Source organism: Mustela putorius, unplaced genomic scaffold, assembly GCF_011764305.1.
Source record: "Mustela putorius furo isolate JIRA1106 unplaced genomic scaffold, ASM1176430v1.1 tig00537227_pilon_pilon_pilon, whole genome shotgun sequence".
NCBI classification, from domain to species: domain Eukaryota; kingdom Metazoa; phylum Chordata; class Mammalia; order Carnivora; family Mustelidae; genus Mustela; species Mustela putorius.
In genome coordinates, this window is record NW_025422368.1 from 28,121,346 (window position 1) to 28,142,489 (window position 21,144).

General features: G+C 36.5%; 1 protein-coding gene across 3 annotated transcripts in view; it reads right to left on the reverse strand.

Moving 5' to 3' along the window:
• Positions 1-17,798, reverse strand: part of SLCO1B3 (solute carrier organic anion transporter family member 1B3) — a 65,832-nt gene extending 48,034 nt beyond the window's left edge. The window contains exons 1-2 of one of the 3 annotated variants that reach the window (XM_004755723.1): positions 8,564-8,590; positions 7,301-7,330 (exon numbers count right to left, since the gene is read on the reverse strand). The gene's annotated coding sequence lies outside the window, so the exon portion shown is untranslated. Of the gene's footprint in view, positions 1-7,300; positions 7,331-8,563; positions 8,650-17,670 lie in introns of those variants that run through there. The other 2 variants (XM_004755724.3, XM_004755722.3) reach the window with 2 other exon arrangements.
• Positions 17,799-21,144: the final 3,346 nt, after the last annotated feature.

Genomic DNA, 21,144 nt, shown 5'->3' on the forward strand with positions numbered 1-21,144 from the left:
AGTTTAATTCATCTTTATAGTTTTACAAAGTGCCAAAGAGTGTCTTGCACATAGTGGACAGTCAAAATGGGTAGAAAAATCATGTAATGAACTGTAATTACAGTGGCTGAGCCCAGAAGTTTTCAAGGAAGGGATACTTCAAGCACCAGGTTTGAAATGCAGGTTGGATTTGTTATAGAAAGCAGAGCACACTCTAAGTACATCCCAGATAGACTCTAGCCATGCCTGACCTTACCACCATCACGATCCTACTTTATTTTAATTTTGTTCATTTATTTTTGAAGAGAAAATGTATGCAGTTGAATATATGTAAAATATATGTAGTTGAAAGTACAAAATACCAAAAAGATATATATTAAAGATTCTTCCTCTAGCCCTTATCCACCAGAATCTAGTTTCTTATTCTGAAGACTAATGTCAGTTTTCAGTGAATACGATCTAGATATATGATATTTATTTATTTTTTTTATTTTTATTTTTTTAAAGATTTTATTTATTTATTTGACAGAGAGAGATGACAAGCAGGCAGAGAGGCAGGCAGAGAGAGGAGGAAGCAGGCTCCCTGCCGAGCAGAGAGCCCAATGTGGGGCTCGATCCCAGGACCCTGAGATCATGACCTGAGCCGAAGGCAGCAGCTTAACCCACTGAGCCACCCAGGCGCCCCTATGATATTTATTTTTAATTAAATACATAATGGTTTCCTTTTTAACACAAATGGCAGCATACCATTAACGCTGCTCTCAACCTTTTTATGCTACCTTATATACTTTATATTAATAAATGACTTCCTTAGTTTTCTTATGGTTGCAGATTATCCCATTATCCATAATATATCTAGCTAGTTAGCTAGTTACATATTGAAAACATTTAAGTTGTATCTAAGTATTTCACATTAGGACATTTTCTTAATATGTATGATAATATCTGTAGGACAAACTCTTACAAGTGGAATTTTGAGGTCAAAATGCAAGAGTAATTTTGTAAGTTATTAAGCCTCTATTTAAGTTTTAATTTTTATTTTTTTTAAATTTATTCAAATTAGAGTTAGTTAACATACAGTGTACTATTAGTATCAGGTGTACAACAAAGTGATTTAACATTTCCATACAACACCCAGTGCTCATCACTAGGACACCCCTTAATCCCTGTCACCTATTTAACCCATCCCCCATCCACCTCCAAATATATCATCAGTTTGTTCTCTTTGGTAAAGAATCTGTTGCTTGGTTTAAAGTGAGGGGGTGGAAAAGAATTTACCATGCTAATGGACATCAGAAGAAAGCAGGAGTGGCAATCCTTATATCAGATCAATTAGATTTTAAGCCAAAGACTATAATAAGAGATGAGGAAGGACACTATATCATACTCAAAGGGTCTGTCCAACAAGAAGATTTAACAATTTTAAATATCTATGCCCCCAACGTGGGAGCAGCCAACTATATAAACCAATTAATAACAAAATCAAAGAAACACATCAACAATAATACAATAATAGTAGGGGACTTTAACACTCCCCTCACTGAAATGGACAGGTCATCCAAGCAAAAGATCAGCAAGGAAATAAAGGCCTTAAATGACACACTGGACCAGATGGACATCACAGATATATTCAGAATATTTCATCCCAAAGCAACAGAATACACATTCTTCTCTAGTGCACATGGAACATTCTCCAGAATAGATCACATCCTCGGTCCTAAATCAGTACTCAACCGGTATCAAAAGATTGGGATCATTCCCTGCATATTTTCAGACCACAATGCTCTAAAGCTAGAACTCAACCACAAAAGGAAGTTTGGAAAGAACCCAAATACATGGAGACTAAACAGTATCCTTCTAAAGAATGAATGGGTCAACCGGGAAATTAAAGAAGAATTGAAAAAAATCATGGAAACAAATGATAATGAAAATACAACGGTTCAAAATCTGTGGGACACAACAAAGGCAGTCCTGAGAGGAAAATATATAGCGGTACAAGCCTTTCTCAAGAAACAAGAAAGGTCTCAGGTACACAACCTAATCCTACACCCAAAGGAGCTGGAGAAAGAACAAGAAAGAAACCCTAAGCCCAGCAGGAGAAGAGAAATCATAAAGATCAGAGCAGAAATCAATGAAATAGAAACCAAAAAAACAATAGAACAAATCAACGAAACTAGGAGCTGGTTCTTTGAAAGAATTAATAAAATTGATAAACCCCTGGCCCGACTTATCAAAAAGAAAAGAGAAAGGACCCAAATAAATAAAATCATGAATGAAAGAGGAGAGATCACAACTAACACCAAAGAAATACAAACTATTATAAGAACATACTATGAGCAACTCTACGCCAATAAATTTGACAATCTGGAAGAAATGGATGCATTCCTAGAAACATATAAACTACCACAACTGAACCAGGAAGAAATAGAAAGCCTGAACAGACCCATAACCAGTAAGGAGATTGAAACAGTCATTAAAAATCTCCAAACAAACAAAAGCCCAGGGCCAGACGGCTTCCCGGGGGAATTCTACCAAACATTTAAAGAAGAACTAATTCCTATTCTCCTGAAACTGTTCCAAAAAATAGAAATGGAAGGAAAACTTCCAAACTCATTTTATGAGGCCAGCATCACCTTGATCCCAAAACCAGACAAGGATCCCACCAAAAAAAAGAGAGCTATAGACCGATATCCTTGATGAACACAGATGCGAAAATACTCAACAAAATACTAGCCAATAGGATTCAACAGTACATTAAAAAGATTATTCACCACGACCAAGTGGGGATTTATTCCAGGGCTGCAAGGTTGGTTCAACATCCGCAAATCAGTCAATGTGATACAACACATCAATAAAAGAAAGAACAAGAACCATATGATACTCTCAATAGATGCTGAAAAAGCATTTGACAAAGTACAACAACATCCCTTCCTGATCAAAACTCTTCAAAGTGTAGGGATAGAGGGCACATACCTCAATATCATCAAAGCCATCTATGAAAAAACCCACCGCAAATATCATTCTCAATGGAGAAAAACTGAAAGCTTTTCCGCTAAGGTCAGGAACACGGCAGGGATGTCCATTATCACCACTGCTATTCAACATCGTACTAGAGGTCCTAGCCTCAGCAATCAGACAACAAAAGGAAATTAAAGGCATCCAAATCGGCAAAGAAGAAGTCAAATTATCACTCTTCGCAGATGATATGATACTATATGTGGAAAACCCAAAAGACTCCACTCCAAAACTGCTAGAACTTATATAGGAATTCAGTAAAGTGTCAGGATATAAAATCAATGCACAGAAATCAGTTGCATTTCTCTACACCAACAGCAAGACAGAAGAAAGAGATATTAAGGAGTCAATCCCATTTACAATTGCATCCAAAACCATAAGATACCTAGGAATAAACCTAACCAAAGAGACACAGAATCTATACTCAGAAAACTATAAAGTACTCATGAAAGAAATTGAGGAAGACACAAAGAAATGGAAAAATGTTCCATGCTCCTGGATTGGAAGAATAAATATTGTGAAAATGTCTATGCTACCTAAAGCAATCTACACATTTAATGCAATTCCTATCAAAGTACCATCCATCTTTTTCAAAGAAATGGAACAAATAATTCTAAAATTTATATGGAACCAGAAAAGACCTCGAATAGCCAAAGGGATATTGAAAAAGAAAGCCAACGTTGGTGGCATCACAATTCCGGACTTCAAGCTCTATTACAAAGCTGTCATCATCAAGACAGCATGGTACTGGCACAAAAACAGACACATAGATCAATGGAACAGAATAGAGAGCCCAGAAATAGACCCTCAAATCTATGGTCAACTAATCTTCGACAAAGCAGGAAAGAATGTCCAATGGAAAAAAGACAGCCTTTTCAATAAATGGTGCTGGGAAAATTGGACAGTCACATGCAGAAAAATGAAATTGGACCATTTCCTTACACCACACACAAAAATAGACTCAAAATGGATGAAGGACCTCAATGTGCGAAAGGAATCCATCAAAATCCTTGAGGAGAACACAGGCAGCAACTTCTTTGACCTCTGCCGCAGCAACATCTTCCTAGGAACAACGCAAAAGGCAAGGGAAGCAAGGGCAAAAATGAACTACTGGGATTTCATCAAGATCAAAAGCTTTTGCACAGCAAAGGAAACAGTTAACAAAATCAAAAGACAACTGACAGAATGGGAGAAGATATTTGCAAACGACATATCAGATAAAGGACTAGTGTCCAGAATCTATAAAGAACTTAGCAAACTCAACACCCAAAGAACAAATAATCCAATCAAGAAATGGGCAGAAGACATGAACAGACATTTCTGCAAAGAAGACATCCAGATGGCGAACAGACACATGAAAAAGTGCTCCATATCACTCGGCATCAGGGAAATACAAATCAAAACCACAATGAGATATCACCTCACACCAGTCAGAATGGCTAAAATCAACAAGTCAGGAAATGACAGATGCTGGCGAGGATGCGGAGAAAGGGGAACCCTCCTACACTGTTGGTGGGAATGCAAGCTGGTGCAGCCACTCTGGAAAACAGCATGGAGGTTCCTCAAAATGTTGAAAATAGAACTGCCCTATGACCCAGCAATTGCACTATTGGGTATTTACCCTAAAGATACAAATGTAGTGATCCAAAGGGACACATGCACCCGAATGTTTATAGCAGCAATGTCCACAATAGCCAAACTATGGAAAGAACCTAGATGTCCATCAACAGATGAATGGATCAAGAAGATGTGGTATATATACACAATGGAATACTATGCAGCCATCAAAAGAAATGAAATCTTGCCATTTGCAACAACATGGATGGAACTAGAGCGTATCATGCTTAGCGAAATAAGTCAAGCAGAGAAAGACAACTATCATATGATCTCCCTGATATGAGGAAGTGGTGATGCAACATGGAGGCTTAAGTGGGTAGAAGAAGAATAAATGAAACAAGATGGGATTGGGAGGGAGACAAACCATAAGTGACTCTTAATCTCACAAAACAAACTGAGGGTTGCCGGGGGGAGGGGGTTTGGGAGAAGGGGGTGGGATTATGGACATTGGGGAGGGTATGTGATTTGGTGAGTGCTGTGAAGTGTGTAAACCTGGTGATTCACAGACCTGTACCCCTGGGGATAAAAATATATGTTTATAAAAAATAAAAAATTAAAAAAAAAAAAAAAAGAATCTGTTGCTTGGTTTGCTTCTCTCTCTTTTTTCCCTTTGCTCATTTGTTTTGTTTCCTAAATCCCACACAGGAGTGAAATCATATGGTATTTGCTTTCTCTGACTGACTTATTTCACTAAGCCTCTATATTAAAGAGTAGTAAAATGAGCAATTTGTTCCTTAGATTTGTTCGTTAATAGTAGGTTCTTCACTGAGGTTTAGAAAATGTATTCACATTCATACATATCTGAATAATACATACTTATATATCTAAGATATTTATATATAGAAACACAAATAAGCATAGACAGATAATTAATAAGGCTGCATAATTACATTGATTCTTATTATTTGTAGTACCCGTGTTCTATAACGTTGCTGCAAACAGTGAAACCTGAACACTGTTTGTTCTCTATAGGGACCCTAACCCTATTTCTCATAGGGTTAGGTTCCTGTATATCTCTGGTTACAGCATTTTTATCAAACAATCAATTTACAACCTTGTTTCTGTGTGCTTCTGTTTAAAGACATCTAATTAAAATATATTGTTGATCCATTAATTTTAAATTAATGCCTGAAGGAAGCTTCTGGTACTCATATATTCTTTCCATCATGTGCATTACAGCCTTCTTACACTTACGCACACCGACCAGCTCTTTACAATACTCTTGGGAGCTGATTAAACAGCAAAATCATCCAAAAAAAAAAAAGCACAAAAATGAAAAAGATATGGCATTCTCATTTACAATATGAAAGATAAAACAAGGATGCAGAGCCACATCTTATCTGACCTCAGTGGGGACTATGTATGTTGGACAATTCTGATTTTTGTCACTCTGTCAGGCATATAAATGACCACAAAAGAGCAACATTGATTGGTGGGTTAAAAATAAATTTTAATGCGAAAGCAACTTCACAAATACTGAATCCATGAATAATGAGAGTTAACTATATATTTTATGTGTCAATTTATTCAATAAGGATTCATTGAGTCCCTATTTTATAAATATATAAAGATGATGAATATATATAATACCAATTTAATGTACAATGCAGGATATAGAAATGATAAATATCTAAAGATATTATCACTTGTGTATATAAACATATGCATCAATGCAAAAATCCATATCTATGTACATCTAAGTAAATCCTAGTTATTCCACTTTTTTTTTTAAAGATTTTATTTATTTATTTGACAGAGAGAAATCACAAGTAGATGGAAAGGCAGACAGAGAGAGAGAGGGAAGCAGGCCCCCTGCTGAGCAGAGAGCCCGATGCGGGACTCGATCCCAGGACCCTGAGATCATGACCTGAGCCGAAGGCAGCGGCTTAACCCACTGAGCCACCCAGGTGCCCGTTATTCCACTTTTTTGCATGTGTTCCAAACATGCCTGTACCTATTCAGTTACTGAATGGAGTGGAGTAAGGAAGAAATTATTAGTTGGGTGGTCCCAACATCATAAGCAGTCCTTTGATAAGTTTCATGTTTGTTTGTTTTTTTCATGAATACCTCCTTCGGTATCCTTCCCCAGAATTTAAATGTTAGAAAGTCATTTTTTACCACTTAATTCTATTATTACAGATCTCTCTCTGAATCATTGACAAGGTATGTATATGCCCTTTAGCTTTAGTTTTGCTTGCTTGGTTGGGTGGGTTTTTTAGCTACTGAACAAGAACTCTTGAAGGCCATTACCTGACCAGTCTAGTCCTGTTTACTGCAACTGATTAAATGCTGATTATCCTTTCAGCCTTCTTCCTGTTTTATAACTATCATATCTACCTTCAGAATCTTTCAAGTTCTCCTATAGTGTATAGAATAAAACTCACATTTCCTATTTGAGGTTATTTATGAATAAACACAGCCCTTGTTTTTAGTCTCATTTCCCAAGACACCCATAAGCTCCTTCAGCCTTGTGGAACCACCTTTCCCTAGAATACCTTGCCCTTCTATATTCCTTCTTAACCTGTAATGTTCTTCCTCATTTCTTGGTTGTAATTCTGCCCCAAATCACCCTTCCTAGGTATTTCTCCAGTTACTCCCAGCTGAAAAACACCTCTCCACACTTTTGCTCCACTAGAGGATATAACATGTAACACAGTCATTAATTTTCCCTATTATTTCCACTACTTACCCAGACAGGTCAATATTCCATATCTCTCTCCTAGATAATTGAGAAAAAAATATGTTGACAAAAAGTGGGAAATGTAGGCACTTTCGTTTCTGAGAACAGCTAAATTATAATAGGTAACTCCAGAGTAATTACAAAGTTGGACTATCCATTTAGGTTTGGCTTTAAAACCCCACTTTCTACTTCATCATGACATTTTAAGCCTGACGAGGAGAATTTAACTTATTTTTCTCTGGACATATTTTTTTCCTTAGAGTCCCCCAAAACTGACATTTAAATAAATCTGGGAGAAATGATATGTTTATAAAACAGGACCACAGGCAGTGAGACAGGCACTGCAATTCTTCCTTCAACAGAACAGCCCAGTTCTGCTTAGTTTGATTGGGCTGGAGAGGAGAGCTGGATCTCACCAGCCTCTCCTTACCTGCATCAAGATTTTACTGTTCGGAAGCCACTGAAAAATAGTACAAGCCACGTGACCCAGTTTGTACTATGCATCCATGGAACCAAGGAGGAAAAAAAGGAAAAACAAATTTACTAATTTGCTGACATTTTATGGGTGGACTTTCCCCCATTTTCTACCTCCTTTGACAATAACAACTGTCTTATAAGGTAGCCACCTTCCTGAATTGGAGAAGGGAAATAATATTTATTAAATTCTTGGTTTTTGCCAGAAACCATGCTGAGCAATTTTTTTTTTTCTCATTCGATCAAAGACAAAATTATCTAGAAAACTTCTTTTTTCTTACCTTGAATCAGTCAAACAAATTGAAACAGGAATGTAGAGGTAGGTAAATGACTTTGAGACACATCCCATTTCTTAATGTTTGCTAACTAACACTCTGCCTCATATTATCCAGTTAAGATGGACTCAAAAAAATAAGGAATAAATCTAATTATCCCATGTAGTTAGTGAAAATAATTGCCTTGTGGTATATTTTGAAAAGGTAACCAGAGATCCATTTTTTAAACTTGAAGTTCCACTTACCTAGAATGTAATAGGAAAAGGGTTTCAAACTTTATTTTTAAATTACAAATGTCTTATTTTCTGTATTTTATCTTTAAGAGTATATAAACCTGAGATTCACCTATCTCCAGAAGGAATACTTAATGAGCTTTAAGGGCTTAAACCTAAGTGTGTAGAAGACAGAAAGCATAAAATGTTTAATACTTATCATTTCCATCTGAAAATTTTTTCCCTTGAAATATGTGGCAGTTTCCCACATAGAAGAAACCCTGAAATTACAGAATGTCAAAGGTTCTTACCTGGACTTAGAATCTTACAGCGGCAGCTACAAGTCTATCCTTTATCTGTTGTTAAAGCCTCTCTTTAAATAGTTAGCTTTTTTTAAAAAAATCAGTTCAATGATGATTAACCATCTTACTAGGTCATTGTCCTAGGCAGATAAAAGAAAATTAACTAGCTATCCTAGCAGTCTGTTCCAGATTCTGGTATTTTTAAAGTTATATATTTTGTGCCAGTCTCAGTCTATTAACAACCAATGTTACAGTTGGACCCCTCTGGCTGGTTCTCATTATGATTTCAAGATATCCCTCAGCAATAACAATCAGGGAACTTTGAAAAAATAAAGGTTTATTTCTTATAGGACCTGGAATTTACACAGCACACATGGGGCCATGGAGCAAGGTCATGAGTAGAAGGAGAGAGTTCAAAGCCTGGGGCTCTGCTTTTATTGGGGTTGAGATTAGGGCCTTAGCCAGCTCCCTTTCATTGGTGAATTTCAAATGTAAGAGTGAAAGCATAAAACTCAGGAAAAGAAAAACAAAAATGACCCAAAAGGTCAGTTATTGAAGTCAACCAAGATTGCTAAAACAAAGATGCCTCAGTGCTGGGGACAGTGGCCTAGCTCTTCACCTAGCTGGTGGCTGGCAGTGTGTTTATTTGAGATAGCTCTCTTTGAAGTGGATGCCTCTTTGAAACGAATGCTTTGGTAATCAAAGTTTAAGCCAAACAATTCAATTAGAGAAAAAAAAAGTCAGACTTTACACTATATTATATTAATAATTTCTCAGAATTTATAAATTATTTTTACATAGAAGTTTAATTATTAAGCTTTGTTTCTGAGAATAACATATTTGGTTGTGTTGGTTGCATAATATTTTTTTATTCAAAATTATAATGGATTATCCAAGATAGTTAAAACTCCTCCAAATAGAAAATAATTCAAAAATAGTTTTTAAAATGTGTCCTTTAGCATTTCCAAATAGAAAATAATTCAAAAATAGTTTTTAAAATGTGTCCTTTAGCATTTCCAAATAGAAAATAATTCAAAAATAGTTTTTAAAATGTGTCCTTTAGCATTTAAGATAAAATATGTTCTTTTGGGAGGCACCTGGGGGGCTCAGTCAGTTAAGCATCTGCCTTCTGCTCAGATTCCCTGAGTCTAGGCTCCTGGAGCCTGCTTCTCCCTCTCCCTCTGCTGCTCCCCCTGCTTGTGCTCTCTCTGTCAAATAAATAAATAAATCTTTAAAAGTATAAATTTTTTTTACTTGATAGTTTGGTACAATTCCAATATGGTATTGATGAATACTAGCTATTACATAGCACTGTATGTGTGTGTGTCTATGTATATATATACACACACACACATGCATATACAATAATGTGAGGAGGCATATATGCCTTAATTAAATCTTTAAATAAATAAATAGAATTCGGGGATATAGTTTTTTCTAACAGATCAAAATATATCCTAAATCTCATGCATGGCTATGTTCTAATCTCCAGCCTGATCATTCTTTACTCTTTTTTTCTTTCTTTTCAACCAACTTCTTATCAATTCCTTTTTAAGAATCTTTTAAAATTTTCATCTTTACAGTCATATTTCATCCCTTCATCATGTTTACCCTCATTTTTGTATATATGTAAGTTTTTCTTTCTTTAAAGTTTTGGGAGGCAGTTTCTTCTAATAGACCAAAAGACACCCAAAATCAAATGTGTGGATCTGTTCTATTCACCAGGTATCTATATACTTATATAGATATGTGGATATATATGTATGTATATATTTTACTCCCCCCCCCTTTCTTCTTCCCCTGGTTTTGGTTCTCTTCCAATTTGGTTAGTGTATTTTTTTTCTGGGGTCATTGCTACGCTTTTAATATTTTGTTCTCTAATTCATCTATCCTTATTTGGATAAAATGACAAGGTTGAAAAACACAGCTCAGAAGAAAAAGAACAAAAGGCAATACTGATGGCTAGGTAACTAATCAATACATACATTAGTAAGGTGTCAGAACTAGAGCTCAGAATGATGATTATCAAGGTGCTAGCTAGGCTCAAAAAAAGCATGGAACATACTAGAGAATCCCTTCCTAGAGAAATAAAATTCCTTTCTGGAGAAATAAAAGAACTTATCACTAAGTGATAAGGTTTATTTACTTATTTACTTATTTATTATTTACTTTTATTTACTTATCACTAAAACTAACCAAGCTGAAGTCAAAAGAGCTATTAATGAGGTATAATAAAAAATGGAGGCTATTACTGCTAGGCTAAATGAGGCAGAAGAGAGAATTAGTGATACAGAAGACCAAATGATGGAGAATAAAGAAGCTGAGAAACAGAGAGACAAACAACTACTGGACCATGAGGGGAGAATTTGAGAGATAAGTGACACCATAAGATGAAACAATATTAGAATAATTGGGATCCCAGAAGAAGAAGAAAGAGACACAGGGGCAGAAGGTATATTGGAGCAAATTATAGCAGAGAACTTCCCTAATTTGGTGAAGGGAACAGCATCAAAATCCAGGAGGCACAGACCCCCCCCCCAAAATCGATAAAAATGGGTCAATACCCCATCATCTAACAGTAAAACTTACAAGTCTCAGTAACAAAGAGAAAATCCTGAAAGCAGCTTGGACAAGAGATCTGTAACATACAATAGTAGAAGTATTAGAGTGGGAGCAGACCTATCTGCAGAGACCTGGTAGGCCAGAAAGGACTGGCATGATATATTTAGAGCATTAAACAAGAAATATATGCAGCCAAGAATACTATATCCAGCTAGGCTGTCATTGAAAATAGAAGGAGAGATAAAAACTTCCAGGACAAACAAAAAAGATTTTGTGAATACCAGACCAACCCTACAGGAAATATGGAAAGGGGTCCTCTAAGCAAAGAGAAAGCCTAAAAGTAGTAGATCAGAAAGGAACAGAGACAGTATACAGTAACAGTCACTTTACAGGGAGTACAATGGCACGAAATTCATATCTTTCAATAGTTACTCTGAATGTAAATGGGCTCAATGCTCCAGTCAAAAGACACAGGGCATCAGAATGGATTAAAAAAAAACAAGACCCATTGAAATGCTCTCTGCAAGAAACTCATTTTAGACCCAAAGATACCTCCAGATTGAACATGAGGTGGTGGAAAACAATTTACCATGCTAATGGACATTAAAAGAAAGCTGGGGTGGTGATTGTTCTATCAGATAAATTAGATTTTAAGCCAAAGACTATAATGAGAAATGAGGAAGGATACTATATCATATTCAAAGGGTCTGTCTAACAAGAAGTTCTAACAATTTTAAATATTTATGCCCCTAACATGGGAGCAGCAAATTAAATAAACAAATTAATAACAAAATCAAAGAAACACATTGACAATAATACAATAATAGTAGGGGACTTTAACAACCTCCCTCACTGAAATGGACAGATCATCTAAGTAGAAGATCAACAAGGAAATAAATGCTTTAAATGGCACACTGGACCAGATGGACATCACAGATATAATCAGAACATCAGAACATCCCATCCCAAAGCAACAGAATACACATTCCTCTCTAATGCACATGGAACATTCTCCAGAACAGATCACATCCTGGGTCACAAATCAGCTCTCAACCAATGTCAAAAGATTGGGATCCTTCCCTGCATATTTTCAGACAACAATGCTTTGAAACTAGAACTCAACCACAAGAGGAAAGTTGGAAAGAAATCAAATAATGGAGGCTAAAGAGCATCCTACTAAAGAATGAAGGGGTCAACCAGGAAATTAAAGAAGAATTGAAAAAATTATGGAAACAAATTAAAATGAAAACACAACTGTTCAGAATCTTTGGGACATAGTAAAGGTGGTCCTGAGAGGAAAGCATAGAACAGTACAACCCTTTCTCAAGAAACAAGAAAAGTCTCAAGTACACAACTTAACCCTACACCTAAAGGAGCAGGAGAAAGAACAGCAAAGAAAGCCTAAACCCAGCAGGAGAAGAGAACTAATAAAATCAGAGAAGAAATCAATGAAATAGAAACCAAAAAAACGATAGAACAAATCAACAAAACTAGGAGCTGGTTCTTTGAAAGAATTAATAAGAATGATAAACCCCTGGCCAGACTTATCAAAAAGAAAAAAGAAAGGACTCCAAAAAATAAAATCATGAATGAAAGAGGAGAGATCACAACCAACACCATAGAAATACAAACAATTATAAGAACATATTATGAACAACCATACACTAGCAAATTTGACAATCTGGAAGAAAGGGATGCATTCCTAAAGACATAAACTATCAAAACTGAACCAGAAATAAATAGAAAACCTGAGCAGACACATAACCAGTAAGGCGATTTAAGCCATAATAAAAAATCTCCCAAAAAACAAAGAGCCCAGGACCAGATGGCTTCCCAGGGGAATTCTACCAAACATTTAAAGAAGAATTACTTCTTTCTATTCTCCTGAAACTGTTCTAAAAAAGAGAAATGGAAGGAAAACTTCCAAACTCATCTTATGAGGCTAGCATTACCTTGATCCCAAAACCAGACAATGACCCCATCAAAAAGAATTACAGACCAATATCCTTGGTGAACATAGATGCAAAAATACTAGCCAATAGTATCCAACAGTACATTAAAAGGATTATTCACCACAACCAAGTGGGATTTATTCTTGGGTGGCAAGGTTGGTTCAACATCAGCAAATCAACCAATGTGACACAATACAGTAATAAAAGAAAGAACAGGAACCATATGATACTCTGAATAGATGCTGAAAAAATATTTGACAAAGCACAGCATCCTTTCTTGATCAAAACTCTTCACAGTGTAGGGACAGAGGGTACATATCTCAATACCATAAAAGCCATCTAAGAAAAACACATAGTGGATATCATTTTCAATGGGGAAAAACTGAGAGTTTTTCCCCTACGATCAGGAACACGGCAGGGCTGTCCACTATCACTACTGCTATTCAATATAGTATTAGAAGGCCTAACCTCAGCAATCAGGCAACAAAAAGAAATTAAAGGCATCCTAATCAGCAAAGAAGTCCAACTCTCACTCTTTGTAGATGATATGATACTTTATGTGGAAAACTCAAAAGACTCTACCCCAAAACTGCTAGAACTCATACAGGAATTCAGTAAAGTATTCAGTATATAAAATCAATGCACAGAAATCAGTTGCATTTCTATATACCAACAGCAAGACAGAAGAAAGAAAAATTAAAGAGTCGATCCCATTTAAAATTGCACCCCAAACCATAAGCTACCTAGGAATAAACCTAACCAAAGAGACAAAGAATCTCTACTCAGAAAACTATAAGTACTCATGAAAGAAATTGAGGAAGACACAAAGAAATGGAAAAACGTTCCATTCTTGTGGATTGGAAGAACAAATACTGTGAAAATGTCTATGCTACCTAAAGCAATCTACATGTTTAATGCAATCCCTATCAAAATACCATCACTTTTTTTCAAAGAAATGGAACAAATAATCCTAAAATTTATATGGAACCAGAAAAGACCCTGAATAGCAAGAGGAATGTTGAAAAAGAAAACCAAAGTCAGTGGCATCACAATTGCAGACTTCAAATCCTATTATAAAGCTGTAATCATCAAGACAGTATGGTATTGGCACAAAAACAGACACATAGATCAATGGAACAGAATAGGGAGCCTAGAAATGAACCCTCAACTCTATTGTCAACTAATCTTTGACAAAGCAGGAAAGAATGTCCAATGGAAGAAAGACGGTCTTTTCAACAAATGGTGTTGGGAAACTTGGACAGCCACATGCAGAAGAATGAAACTGGACCATTTCCTTACACACACCACAAAAACAGACTCCAAATGGATGAAAGACCTCAATGTGAGAAAGGAACCCATCAAAATCCTTGAGGAGAACACAGCCAGCAACCTCTTCGACATCAGCCGCAGCAACTTCTTCCTAGAAACATTGCCAAAAGCAAGGGAAGCAAGGGCAAAAAAGAACTATTGAAACTTCATCAAGATCAAAAGCTTTTGCACAGCAAAGGAAATAGTCAACAAAACCAAAAGACAAGTGACAGGATGAAAGAAGATATTTTCAAATGACATATCAGATAAAGGACTAGTATCCAAAATGTATAAAGAACTTATGAAACTCAACACCCAAGGACAAATAATCTAATCAAGAAATGTGCAGAAGACATGAACAGACATTTCCACAAAGAAGACATCCAAATGGCTAACAGACACATGAAAAAGTGCTCAATATCACTCAGCATCAGTGAAATACAAACCAAAACCACAGTGAGATACCATCTCACACTAGTCAGAATAGCTAAAATTAACAAGTCAGGAAACAACAGATGTTGGTCAGGATGCAGAGAAAGGGGCACTCTCCTACACCACTTGTGGGAATGCAAACTGGTTTAGCCACTCTGGAAAACAGTATGGAGATTCCTAAAAAAGTTGAAAATAGAGCTACCCTACAACCCAGAAATTGCACTCCTGGATATTTATCCTAAAGATACATATGTAGTGATCTGAAGGAGGCACATACAAAATGTTTATAGCAGCAATGTCCACAATAGCCAAGCTATGGAAAGAGCCTAGATGTCCATAAACAGATGAAAGGATAAAGTAGATGTGGTGTATATATATGCAATGGAATATTTTGCAGCCATCAAAAAAACCCTGAAATCTTGTCATTTTCAATGATGTGGATGGAACTAGAGGGTATTATGCTAAGAAAAATAAGTCCATAGGAGAAAGACAATTATCATATGATTTCTCTGATATGAGGAATTTGAGAGGCAGAGCAGGGGGGTGTGGGGGATAGAGAGGGAAAAAAATGAAACAAGATGGGATTGGGAAGGAGACAAACTAGAAGAGACTTTTAATCTCAGGAAACAAACTGAAGGTTGCTGGGGTATGGGGGCATGGGGAAGGATAGGGTGTCTGGGTTATGGACATTGGGGAGGATATGTGCTATTGTGAGTGCTGTGAACTGTGTAAGACTGATGATTTACAGACCTATACCCTTGAAGCAAATAATACATTATATGTTAATAAAAAAAAATTATCATGCTAGCAGGCACCTGTGTGACTCAGTTGGTCAAGTGTCCAACTCTTGATTTTAGATCAGGTCATGATGTCAGGGTGGTGAGATTGAGTCCCACTTTGGGTTCTATAGTGAATGCAGAATCTGCTTGAAATGTTCCTTCTCCTTTTCTGTCTCTCCCCCTGCTCTCTAAATAAATAATAAATAAATAAATAAATGATTTTTTTTTTTTTTTTTAAAGAATGATGCTAGCTGTAGGTTTCTGTATACACAGGCTAAAGAGGTTCCCTTCTATTTCTAGTTTTCTGAGATTTTAAAATTACCAATAGCTTAACATTTAAAAATCAATCAAGGTAATTGACTGCATTGATCGAGTAAAGAGGAAAATCCTCTAAATTTATATTATCATTTTAAAAGGTACAAAAAATGCATTTGATAAAATTCTTCATTACTCGTTATAAAAACTTAGCAAACCATGACTAGAATTTCTTTAAAGTAATGCAGATTATCAGAGTACCTATATAATCACCATAGTTCATTATGTTTATTGGACATCAATGGATAAGGAGAAAATAGAGGGACCAATAAATTAAAAGTCCAATGAGGCAGGAAGAAGGGTATATGGAGAGTAAGTGAGGGAATGAGATGATGGGGGAAAGTAGAAATCTAATTTTATTATTTTGAAACAATTTCCCAGTGATAATAAATACCAGGTACAAGATGGGGTGATGGACATGAAATGGAATAGATCTTTCCCACGGCTCAAAAAGGCATAGAACTCACAGTTATTTATTTGTGTTGAGCCTTCAGAGCAGTGCTATGTAACAGCACTTCCTATGATGATGCAAATGTTCTATAAGTGTATTCTCAAATGTGGTAGCAACTAGTTGTATGTGGTTAGGGAACACTTCAAATGTGGCTTGTGTGACCGAACAACTGAGTTTCTTATTTTCTTTAATTTAGATGTAAGTAGCCACATGTAACTACAGGGTCTGCCTTACTGGGCAGCATAACTTCAGGATTATCAGTCTGTATCATGGCTGAAATGCAGCAAAGGGAAAAATGCCCTTTTCCTACGAGGGTCACAGAATCTTACACCATTTTTAAGGCTTCCACCTTTAATCTAACTCTTTCTAAGGCCTGAAATACCAAATTATAGGTTGTTAGGAAACATAGGGAATAGGCAATGAATACCCTATTACTTCTATTTTCTTTTTATTTTCTTTTATTTTTTTTAATTTCTCTTTTCTTATAGTATTCCTCTCTTTTCCTTCTCTTTTCTCTTCCTTTATTTTCCTGCTGTCTCTCAAGATCAAGGATCAAGCACAATGTCAGAAACATTGCAACTACTGAATATATGGTAACTATTATAATAGACCTTTTCTGATTAAACAATACTGTAAGGAATATATTTTTATGTAAATATTTAAACGTATCCATGATTATTTCTATGGTGTATATCCTAGAAACAAAATGACTAAATCAGAATATAAACTTTTCAAAGTTCACTTTTCAAGATTACCTTCTAAAAGGATTAGTAACAGTGCCTCCAAATACATTGCACCTCTTAATTCTTACCCATCAAACATATATTCCTTCAATCTTGGACAATTAATTGCAAAATGAAATCCCACTGTTTCATTTTTGCACTTATTTGATCATAGACTATGTTCATGCTAATTCTGTAAGACTTTGTGACAGAGTGCTCTAATATATTTCAAATGATTCAAATCTTCCCCTCAGTTCTTTCTAGGTCTCTTTGGCTCAAACTCGGAATAATATTTTTCACACTCAAATGGCAAAAAGTGTGTGTTCTCTTGAATAGCATAAGTATAACATTTGGTTTTCTGTAATAGAAATCCTAACTAACCCTGTTTTCTAAAAGATTCTTAACATTTCTGACAGTAAAATAAATATTTTGTTCTGGAAATCACAACTATCCTAGAGAATTTTCAAGCTGTTTGCTCTCACAGGACATAACAAAGGCTAGTTACAATCCCCAAGACTGTCTTTGGAGCAACAGAATTCTCCTGTCCTCAGCAATGGCTAACCTCGGCCCCCTGAAATTCCAGTCATGCCCTTACCTCCTTTGATTATCTTGCTCCTTTTCCTCAGGGTCCTCTAAGTGTGTTCTGTATTCCACAGACTTCCTTCTGGATTCATATGTCCTCTGAGATACTTGGTTCTCTGTAGCTACCTAACAATTTTCATAAGACAGCACACTTGTTAGTGTAATCACCCACTCTGGAAGGCAGGACCAGAAAGAGCTGGTTAGTTTGGGAGTAAAGAAGGCCTAGTAGGCAAGAGTGGACCTTATGCCTTTAACTCAGAAACAAATACAAAAACCCAAGTAGAAATTACCTGTGTGGTCTTGATTGTGAAATTCTCCAGCCAGTAGATGGAAGCAGACTCCTATCTGTAAAGATGAATACTATCAACAGTTCACACATCCAAGTACTCATTTAGCCGTTTGCGGTAAAAGCAGCCATCATTCTCCAAAGATCAGCTCTTTCTTGGGCAATATTTATACAGTCACTAATCCCTATTCAAAGGAGATTAGGGGCCGTCCCAAATTTAACCCATGCCTAGGATATTAAATTTCCATGTAACCTTCAGGTTAGGTGAAGTAAAAGTAATAACTGAAGAAGAAAACTCCATCTGAGGTTTCTAATGCTAATAAACGAATCATGCTATTCATGTTATGTGTTTAAATGAATTCTACTCTTGCCCCGTCCTCTGACAAAGTCAGGCTACCTGGTTTAGGGTAAGGAAGGCAAGACTGGACAATGAAGGGCAAACTCACAGAAGCAAGAAAAGGAGTAAGGAGAAGGGTGTACATTATTTAATAAAGGGGATAATGTGACCTGTGAGTTCCACGGAGGCCGGACTATATCTATGGTGGGCTAACACAGTTCTGGATACCTAGTAGATATCCATCAAATATCTGTTGAATAAAACAGTGAGTGATTAAATAGAAGTTCAAATGGTGTCTTGGGATTTGCTATCTGAGCAATGCCCCTTGTGGAATTTATGTAATATATAAAAGAAATTTGAAAGGCAGTGGAGAATGATGACATGGGAAACTCAATGGTGGCCCCCAAAGATATCCAGTCCTCATCACTGGAACCTGTAAATGTTCACTTATGTGGCAAAAGAGACTGTGCAAATGTGATTAAGGATCTTAACATAGGGAGGGTATCCTGGACAATTTGGGTTGGTTCTAACTGCAATTGGAAGTATTCTTTAAGAAGGGAGTAGAGCCAGGTTGTAGTGTAGTGTAGTATAGTCACACTCAGAGAAGAAGGTGATGCTGTGGTAGCACAGATGCAGCAACACATTTTGACATGGAGAAAGAGGCCAGAAGCCTCAGAATACAAGTTACTAGAGCTGAGAAGATCCAGAAAACAGACTCTACTCTCAAAGTCTCCAAAGGAGCCAGCCCTGCCAATACCTTGATTTTATCCCAGTGAAACTGATTTCAGACTTGGGACTTCAACAGCCAGAAGAGAATAAATTTGTGCTAGGGCAAACCACTGATCTGTGATACTTTGTATAGTAGCAATAGGAAAAGAACACAGGTGGTAACTGCATTCTTATTAGTCTTATTAATTAATAATTAATCTTACTTTGTTATTTCCTTCAAATACATGTGAATCTTGAACATAATCTCATTCCTTTTCTTTATCATGCTCCACTTTAGAAATGATCCTAGTCTATACCATTGTCTACACTATTGACCATAGTTCCAATAGCCCATTCTCTTCCAAGAAGTTGAATCGGCTTCCACTCTCACCTCAGAATGAGACCCTACTCCATATTGGTCATGCCACCTTAAATATCATTCACTCGACCATAGATATTCTATTTCCCCCCCCAGACTCCAACTGATATTCTTTCCATTCTTAATCACTCTGGAGATAAATTTTGATGAAGCTCCTTGAAGGAGAAACTCATATTACCTTTGAGCTCACAGACTGAATACAGATTACCTAGGCTTCAAGTCTAGCTCTTCCACTTAGGAACACTGGGACCCAGTTAAGTTCCTAAACCATATCTCACTTTTTCTCATCTGTTAAATAATAATAATGCCTGCCTTATAAGTTGTTAGGAAGATTAAACACAAGAAATATTTGAAGTATTTTTTTAAAACAATTGTGGCCACAAAAGTTGACATTTTTTAATATTTCCAGTTATGTGAAAGCTCAGAATAGACAAATTCATCAAGACAAAAAAATAGATTAGTGGTTGACAGGGGCAGCAGCAGGAGAGAGTGTGAGGAGTGACTGCTAATGAGTGGGGTTTTTTGGGGGGTAGTGTTGTTCTAAAATGAACAGTGATGATGTTTGCATGGTTCTTTCAATATATTTAAAAACCCACTGAATTGAACACTTTAAAATAATGAATTTTATGGTATGTAAATTTTATCCCAATTTAAAAAACAATGTGGGCACATTGTGCTGCTGTTACTTTAAATTATTATTATGGTCAGTGTGTCTGGTCATTCACTCTTACATTAAAAAGAGGTGCTAAACTGAACTGTGTTGTCCCAAAATGCATATATTGAAGCCCTAACACTCAGTATAGCTGCTTTTGGAGATTATGTTCTTAGGAAGTAATAAAGGTTAAATGAGGTCATAAGGATGGGGCGCTAATCCAATAGGACTGGTGGTTGTATAGGAAAGGAAGATAGGAATGTCATCTAATTTTAAGAAAGCCACCAGAAGTTAGATTTGAACCCAGGGTTGGCTCTGTAGACTCTTATGACTTTGTGAAAATTAGTTAACTTCTTTAAGCCTCAGTGTCCCTCTCATCTTTAACACAGGAATCATTATTTACGTATCTTGATTGTTCAGATCATTAATTGAAGGTATATGTTTATAGGAACACAATGCCTATACTTAGCGATTGATGAAAAATAATATTCTACAGAATATTTTTGGGAACTAGGGTATAATAAAAGAAGGATAAAATAGTAACTAGAGGGAGCTGTAAGATCAAGAAGGAGTTGTTCTCTTTCCCCCATTTTTTTTGCTTTAATAGCTTGAGAAAAAGGAACTCACCATCTAGTGGAAGGCAATATAAGAAAAAGAAAAAAAAGCTGGATACTGAAGCAGAACTTTATTTAAGACACAGGTCTTTAATAAGCATCCTGTGTACAGAAGTCAAGTGCTTTAGCTATCTTGTTTCTCCAAGTTGGAGGAATCGGAAGCCCAGAAATAACCGGCAGGAGGAAGCATTCAGGAATAGGGCCACAAGAGCGGGTACTGATGCCTGTGGCTCTATGACAAATTCCTAGGGACTGTAGAATGTTCTGATGAAGGCAAAGAAGCAGGGCACCCCTGAAGTGAGAGGGACTGCATTCCCTCAAGTATGGTGGGGTGGACAGGAGAGTAGGGGAGGTCATGTCCATGTACAGACACGGCATTTTGCCAGCTCCCAGGCAATCCAGACCCAGATACCTCATGGCAAAGACTCCGTTTACAAATGTACAATAAACACTCATCACATGAAGAATTGCAGGAGGAGAAATCCTTTCAAAATGGCCAGGGTTCTGGTGG